Raw genomic sequence first — 8,902 nt, 5'->3', positions numbered from 1 at the left:
ATGGAAAAAAATTACCGGGGTATGTGGCGTAAAGTTTCTGCCGGCTGAATGAAGGGCATTCTGCTGCTGTCCTCGACCATGAGCTTTCGCTTTTGTCAGCAAGGTTTGCAGGGAGATGTAAACAAGCACCATAGATGATAGAGATGCATCATGATGCCTGAAACGTACAAGCTGGGCCTGTACTGATGGTGAGGCCGCAGCAGGGAGTAAAGAGAGCAAGATCCCTGATCGACATTTAACACACACACACACACACACACAGAGAGAGAGAGAAAGAGAGAGAGAGAGAGAGAGTAAAAAAGGCTGCAGTGCCTTCAAAGTCCAAATGATTCTGCAATCCACTGCTTTACGATTGAGCTTTTCTCTATATACACATGCATGAACGCGTCGTGGCCTACCAAGACCACTCCATCTGCACTCTTTCAGACCTTTTCTTGACGCTGACAAAAAAGATTGGCCATGATGGCCTTATGATAGGCCATGCCGCTGCGGCGCTCTCCTGCTGCTTTGTATTGCTTTGTTGCAACCCCCGTCCGTCCTTTGCCTAGATTCCTGGTCTCGGACAAAAAACTTCTGCCTAGATTCCTACGTCTTCAAATCTGGGTCCAGGACCAGGGTACAGTGATCCTGCCAAAATTTTCTACGTGCACACAGTAAACACAATCAGTAGTGAGTGGTGGTTATCATCATCTTCAGATGTGATGTGGTGGTGTCAGACTTGCATACTGATGGGATGCCATCTCATTGTCCTTGGCGGGTCGTGCATGTTGCTGCAGGTTGGTAGCTAGTACTTGACTAGCTGATTGTATGCTACCAAATGCTTGTGGGGGATGAGGATTATTGAGGATTACACACCATCGGTACTACATTTTCTTCTGATGAACAGACAGATCTATCAGCTGCAATTAAGATCATGACATTATCTGAGATAGATATGGGCCAGACAACTGACAACTACTGTATATGGTAGGCCGACCGCTGAGCCATCGGATCGGATCGGACCGTGCCTCGCTCAGACGCCCCATATCAAGCCTTGCACATTATTGTTGGTGTAGCTATGGGAAGCGCCAACATTCCAATGTCAGCTTTACAAATGTCCCTGCATTTTACATTTTTACCACGGGAGAGAGATGGTGTGTTTCCTATCCGTGGCACGAAGGAGATGAGCCCGCAAGCGACGAGGGAGAACAAAAAGCAACTCCGTTCAGGGTAGATCGTCATTGCTGGCTTGCTGCGTACATGACCAAGCACTAATTCAACAATAAAAAAGGCAAAGCAATTTTGCCTAACTTCATGTTACCCTCTAGATATACTAGAAGCTGGGGCGCGACCATGGCGCGCCACTCTCTTTGTTCTGTTGGATTGCTATTTCCAACATATGAGTACGTTTCACTAAAAGAAAATGAGTAACATATTATATATATGATCTCTGTAAAATTGTAGTGTGCCCTGGAACATGTCTCCTTTCATAATCTAATTAGTAAGAGGAACCAAAGTTGTTTAATTGATTACACAGAAAAATCCCTAATCAAGAAGGTATTCCTTTTGCATTCCTTCCATGTTTTTAAGAATACTGCGAGCGATCTGTGTGCGGTCACCTCGAAGTCATCCTCTCGACCTCTAGTTGTCATTGCAGTTGTTCCTGCAGAGACATGGTTAATAATAAGCAGTAATACAAGACTTGCGTGATTCATACATGAAGGGCATGGTGATAAGTAGAAATAGAAAGACTTCTGATTTATGCACGAAAGGCAGAGAAGACAAAGCAGGAATTAGTGTCAAGTTGAAAGAACTAACCAATCCGTCCACCTCCAGGAGACATGGAGATATTATCTCCGCGTCTTGTTGATAGATTTGTGGCATGCCTCACAGACCTTCATCAGATCTTGCTGGTTCAAAGTTGAGGGGCAACAAAATAAGACATATGCACCACTTCTTCACACAAATGTATAGGTGGATCGAGTGTCCCAGAATCACATCAGCCAAGCCGATAAGTGTTCTAACGTCCCAAAGCATGCACAAGTGATATATATATATTATCTGTGCCAGCAGTAAACAGTCTGCATTTTCTTCTTAGCAAACACGCCAAAGTTATCACTCCATAAGCCGGTTTGGCTTCTCTATGCAGATCTGGACTGCGCTCAATATGTGTCCAACGTATTGCTTCTATTACTGCAAGAATATATGTTCAAATTTCAGGTTAGTTTCTACATATATATATATATATATATATATATATATATATTGATGCCAAAATCGTCTCACGACATTTGAATTATACACAGAGAGTATATATATATATATATATATGTATATATATTATACACAGAGAGTATACTCCGTAGCCGGCTTACAGAATAGTTTATTCTAATATATGGTAAACTTGTTTCCATAATTCAAATGTCGTGAGACGATTCTGGCATCAATTTGGGACTAATATACAGAACAGTTGTAACTTTCGTACTACAAATGGCATCATGATCTTCAAATGAAGATACTAATTTACCATAAAATAGATATATTCACTCGGATGGCTCAAGATGACAAATAGAACAAGAGAATTACCAGAATTCATCGTCAATGCACCATGATGTTCTGAAAAATCAGTTATTAGCGAAACTAGTTTACCATGAAACTAATTAATCTTTCCATTAAGTTTCATGAAAAACTATAACTATTTACTGCATTCTACGCCCCTTGCATATGAATTACTAGAATCTATACCAACTACATTTGTAAATCCCACAATTCAATGGTGGTGTACGAGTATTTAATTTGTAAATGGTTTACCAGATTTGCGCATCGAGCTTTATAGCACATAACACACTGATGCATTTGTGCATCGAGTAAACAAAAACAAGTACAAGAAAATAAACACCAAGCCAGAATCGCCTATATATATTTTTGACACATATTTTCATCAGCTATACATATCAAGGCCTGTCGGCATTATCAGGCAGAAAGCTTCTTGATCATGCTCAGTGGCTTGTAAAGCATGCAGCCAATTGTCTTTTAGCAGCCAATTTTTTTGAATGAAATCATTTGGTTAAATTACTGCTATATTGTTAATTCTTACATGCTTACTTAAAATCGATAGGATCAAAACAATGCTATACAAACTGGTGCGTGCTGCAGTCAAATTTAGTTGGTATGGATGCAGCAATTACCAATTCCTTGTGGGAAATCAACAAGGGAAAATCACTTAAAAAACGGATGTACAGTGAAGGAATAAATCTAATCAAAGAGGAGTCGACTGCTAATCTGAGGGAATTCGCTGCTAACCCAACGGAAACGGATTGTCTTGAATTAGTAAGGCGGAATTTAGCGGCTGCCATTTGAGACCAACGGAAAAGCACTGAAATTTTTTGATGAACAGTGAAGGAAAAAAAATCTAATCCAATAGTAATTAGCTGTTAATCTAGAGAGAATCGGCTGCTAACCCAAAGGTAACCAGATCAATTCAAATAATATGGATTTTTGTGGCTCCTCACCTCAGAATCCTTGTCTCCGTGGGCCTGCACGAGGAGCAGCCAAAACAATTGGCAGGTCGCCGCTGTGGATCATAAACTCATTTGCCCAACAGATCTACATGAATAAATCGATTTTCAATTCCCAGGAAGGAAGCGTGAGCAGAAAAGAAAAACAAACTGAGCAAGGGAGTACTTACCAACAAAATTGGGGATTATCAACCGTCAAAATTTGTGGTTGCAGGCTCATCTGCAGGTGGCCAATTCAAACGGAGGTAGTGGGAAAATTCAGGGTTAATCTCCTACGGAAACAAGAATTTATTCAGATAAATCTTACTCACCAGATCTCACGAGTCACGAAAGAACATGTTAGAAATACGAAACCTACAACAAATTGCCAGCGTCATGGAAGGAGAGATTATTCGGAACCGGAAAATCTCGTTGGCTGCCATTTGAAACCGGAAAATAGTTTTAATAACACAAATTTAGTTTTCTTGCACTGAGAAACTCAAAATATCCCATGTTTCCCTTATACACCATCATGTAGAAGATATTTATACGTACAAATAAATACAATAATTTCAGAATGAAACATCCTTGTAAAATGAACTTCGTAAGCTAAAACAGAATGCATGGAATCAGGAATAATTTACACACGTGAACAAAGGAAAATTCGAGTAATATGATTACACCACCTATCCTAGATAACTGATAGCAACAATGGTGTATTTGCCTCATTTCAAGTGAACTGTAGTCAAGCTGTCAGAGTATCTCCACTTCAAATTCAAGGAATTTCTTCAGTAAAGTGAGGAGTAAACAAGCAGAGGAAACCAACAAAATAAATTTCAGCACTGCAAGACAAAAATATGAAACAATCTCTGTACAGTAATAGCCCCACAACAATGAAAAGAGTGTGATATTTATGCACAAGAAATAGATCAACGGAGGTACCACCATAAGAACAGCACGCATGGAGGCAGGAACTGATCAATTTACACTGCTTGATTAATCTACAAAACATTGTACCCAGAAGAGAAATTGGATAGTTTACCTCGGTGTGAGTTTTGGCCTCTTATTGCTGCCTGGCCCATTGTTGTTGCAGCTCCGTTGCCACCCAAAGAACTGCATCCAAGATGTGTGCAGCAGATCGACGAGGACACTTGCGACGAGGGAGCTCCAGCCACCAGTGGCCGTGACGTCGTCCTTGTCGCGCTGGCCGCTCGCGCTAACACAAGGGAGTTTGTAGGCGGACATAGATCCGAACCTGACCTGATTTTGGAGGAGAACGGGTGGATCCATCCATTGCAAGCAACAAGATGATACAGATGAGATTTTTTACAGAAAAATCGAAATTTTTAGGACCACACTAGCCATCGACATCACCGTAATGCCTACCTGCCACATAGATCCAGTAGGGGAGCACACGGCCGCCGCCGCACCGCCGTTTCCAGGTGGAGCTTAGGATGCAGGTGAGCGACTGGCCGGCTTCGTGGCTCGGGGTGCAGGCTGGGTGTTGAGCCGTGCGTTTGGGGGCGGGGTCGAGTGGCCGGTGGCAGCGTCAGCTGCCGTTGAGGTTCCCGCAGTCCCGGGCCAGCTGCTTCGCCATGCCTAACCCGGAGCAGGCGCTGCATGGGGATGGAGATCGCGGCCCCACATGGCGACGGACGGCGACAAGCCATTGTGGAGGGAAGAGGTCGCGCACCCCCGTTCGCGGACTCGTGGCCCCGTCATACAAGGACCATCGTCGTCCACGCGGCCTAGACGTGGGCTGCCGCCGTGAGGAGGGAGGAGGTCGCCCCGTGGCGAGATCTGCGCGAGCAAGGGGCAGCGCCGGATCTAGGCCCCCGCACCGCCGCGCCGGGATAGAGCAGCACCGGCGCATGAGGGGATCGAGCGCGGCACGACGGTGGAATTCACGGCACGACGAATCGCCTTCACCGCTACTAATCCAGATCTGCAATGAGAGAAGGAAGGCGAAAATTTTGCAATTAGTGGGTGCAACTAGGGACCACGATCCGAGAAAAATGCGGTGAACTTTTTCCGGTCAGGAGGATAGATTTTCCGGTTGCGGATAGTCGAGTACCAAGGTGAGTGTCGGTCAAGGGTGCATCCCGAGCCGGTTCGGTGGGACGGTGGTTAGACCGGTGCGTTCAATACTTATTTAACACCTAATCTGTTAAATAGAGAATATATATATATATATATATATATATATATATGTTGTTTTCATACAATGCACCCAGGCCGGTGGATGCGTCAAATTGGACCAACCGACGCACCTAACCGCATATACGTGCATGCTTCCTATATTAACTTTTACCACCTACTTACCATGCGGAGCCGTGTATCACAGTAATCCCACCAGACTGCATCCATGCATGGATGAAATCTTTTATTGCTTTGGTTCTTTAAAACAAAAATCCTCCTAAATCGTAGCTCCGATTGACAAACCGTTTGTTACATCTTACTTGAAAAAAATGTGCTTAACAAAACTAGATCCAATATTAATATATTTTTTTGTGCGAATTGCATCTCTGTGTACCACCGATTGCAACTCTATATATTATCGAGTTGCAATAGTTATAACTATATGTACTATTTGCATCTAATCTCTATAATTAGGTTCATCTGTAATTCTCGATGCAACCAGAGTAGCAACTGAATTGCAACTTAACTGGATTGCAACTAGTAGTAATTAGGTTGCAACTAGAACGTAATTAGAGGTTGCAACTAGTAGTACCTGGTTGCTGGTTGCAATTGACTAGTAACTGATTGCAACTAGTAGTAGTTGGGTTGCAAAAGAGTAGTAATGATTGCAACCAGTAGTAACCGATTGCAACTTATACTAACTGGCTTGTAATAAGTAGTAATCAGTTGCACAAGTAGTAATTGGGTAGTAACAGGTTACACTTTCACTAACTAGGCTTTCAAATAGGCTGTAACCAGTAGCAATTGGGTAAGAACTAGGTTCTAAATGGTTGCAATAAGCGCTAATTGTGGTACAACCAAGTTGCAATCGTATTGTAGCTGTGATAGCAACTCATAGTACAGTTAAGTTGCAATTACGTATTTAAAAAACTCATCGAAAATAGTCTTCATGGATCTCGGTTTGTTAAGCATATTTTTTCCAACAACTTGATGCAAATGGGTTTGAAATCAAAGCTACGGTTTAGGAGATATTGCATTTTTTGATCCGAATCAAGAAAAGATTCTCTGCATGTATGCTTCCTGGTGGGTGGCGGAGGGGTAACCTGTGGTTGATTGCCTCCATCTAATTTTGCATGCATGAGTATGGAGAAGTAGGTATACGAGACTGACGGAGGGTCTGTGCGCCTTGTTGCATTTTAGTCTTGTGGTATATATATATATAGGAAAAATTTATTCTACATGCGTTTGTACCTGCTCCTATATAGTATCCATCATGGAACTCTATTGGACTGTCACATTATCGGGTCACGAACCACCAGACCCGTTAGCCGCGTCCAGCGCTACCCCATGCGTATACCCGCTGTCTCTCCCGATGTGTATATAGGGCACACCAAATAAATTAATTTTTTATACGGTAATTATCCATCGGCAGCATCATTATCCATCGAGGTGGGCTGTTGCTGAGGATCACGATTTCAAACTCATTTTTGTTGGAGAGATATCAGGATGTTGACAACAGAATAAGCAATTAGTTCGTAGCGTCACCGGCGTCTGGCGCATACGACGCTTCTTCTCTGCGGTCTCATCTATCAGCGGTGGCGATGAGCTACGTTGCGATCCGCCCGGCATTTGGCTCTCTAGCCAGGCGGCGGTGATGAGGTGCGAGCCTATATTTTTCTGAATATTGGAAGAATCATTCAACCGTAAAAGCAAACGATGCTCGCCCTAGCATAGCTCATCGACCCTACTTCCCAGAGCTGTCAGCGGTGAGGGTCTGCCCGTAGCACTGCTCTCATGCATCCGTGGCTTAGGAACTCCGTTCTGGACAACTATGTGCCCATACCTCGTTTCAATCTATTAGAATATGCTGCTTCTCATGCATGTTCTGCTTCCATTTATACTCTGTCATTCAACATTGGATTATGCGTGCTCTGCTTTCTGACACCTTATTTTTTTTGGAAAAGGGTACTGTGGTGAACTGGTGATCAATCTATTTATACATAGACCAACGATTTGTTTATTTGCCATGTAGATGGGAAAATACCCGAAAGCCATGTATGCTGGAGGCGGTTCAGGCTCCAAGTCAGCCTTTGCAAAGGCTTTGCATGCTGTCTGGCTCAAAAAAGGTGTTCAACATGCACAAGGTTCAGGGATCAAACGAAGCAGTGCATAGAGGTGCAGTCGTGGAAAAATAAGTAAAGCAAAAGTAGCTACCAGGTGTTATTCTGGAATTATTTCTGATATTTTCGACGGTCTGGATGACCACAGACTTGGCCTGCTAAGATAGATGGGGTTCGAAGGTTTGGCTAAGTTGAATATCTTCAAGACAAATAAACAGTCTGGTGCATGACTGCTTAATAAGTTGGGTTGGGACGACGGAGATGAAAATGGTGAGAATGTAAGAAATTATCTCTCTTCCAAATTTGTAGAACTATTTCTAAAGCTGGCATTCGAAGAGTGACCACTCGTAAGAGTGGTAAAAAAAATTAAATGTCCCGAAGCCATGTGCTTCAGTGTTCACTTGCTATGGCTGGCTGGCTGCTGCATGACCGGCCGATCAACCTGCTGACACGCAACCGATGATCGATGATCGATGAGAAAGCATGAAGAGTATGCGCCGTACTGCGTACATCATTTAGTGGATCCCACCTGGCGTAATGACGAAATCGATCGTCGTCAAGCTATCTGCTGACGAAGTGACGCTTGCACTGCTGTTGAATTGAACTAGGAGTCCTTGCTCTGCCTAGCTTAGATTTAATTAAACTGACCGGCGGAATTCCGTTGGTTCTTTTGCGTCTGATCGCCACCTTTAATTTGGTCGTGTAGCAGTCGAGGGTTCCGCCGCTGGAGATACACTGGACGCGTGCGTCGTCGTGACGGGCACCGGTCACCCTCTGGCAGCTGGGCTCCAGGTTCGCCGGCCGGCGACGTGGCTCAGCCGTGAACCTTGCATCGGCAACCGCCGCCTCACAATGTCCGGCAGCGGCATTGATGAACAGATGCGAGCAATGAGAGAATAAATCAGATAATAGGTGATCTGATCGTTCGTGGGTGGAAAAAAAATTAAAGGAAATAATTCGGAGCCTGTGGAATGAATCCCCCTAGCTAGCAGCACTTACACTTGGGCCCGTACAGGTTTTGGTTAGAAGGAAGCTAAGGATGCACGGTAGCAGTGACGGATGCCAAGTGATTCGGATAACCCATGCTCAAGAATACCGTACTGTACGTAGCGTGTCACTGACCGGTGTATGCTACACGTGCCAACGCAGCCGGACAGTACAACCCGT

The 8,902-nt window shown here is 43.9% G+C and overlaps 1 long non-coding RNA gene across 4 annotated transcripts; it reads right to left on the bottom strand.

The window, feature by feature from the left end:
* Positions 1-1,414: 1,414 nt before the first annotated feature.
* On the bottom strand, positions 1,415-5,532 carry LOC112897317. Of its 4 annotated transcripts, none has more exons than XR_003229635.1 (7): positions 4,863-5,532; positions 4,519-4,736; positions 3,809-3,912; positions 3,668-3,717; positions 3,492-3,585; positions 1,798-2,172; positions 1,415-1,642 (listed from the first exon to the last, which is right to left on the bottom strand). It is a non-coding gene; the product is annotated as an uncharacterized LOC112897317 (long non-coding RNA). The 4 variants fall into 4 exon arrangements; XR_003229633.1 differs by having other exon boundaries at positions 3,668-3,769; positions 3,856-3,912; XR_003229634.1 differs by lacking the exon at positions 3,809-3,912 and adding an exon at positions 2,566-2,595 and having other exon boundaries at positions 3,668-3,769.
* Positions 5,533-8,902: the final 3,370 nt, after the last annotated feature.

Source organism: Panicum hallii, chromosome 6 (genome assembly GCF_002211085.1).
Source record: "Panicum hallii strain FIL2 chromosome 6, PHallii_v3.1, whole genome shotgun sequence".
NCBI lineage: Eukaryota > Viridiplantae > Streptophyta > Magnoliopsida > Poales > Poaceae > Panicum > Panicum hallii.
This window is presented reverse-complemented; position numbering and strand designations above follow the sequence as displayed.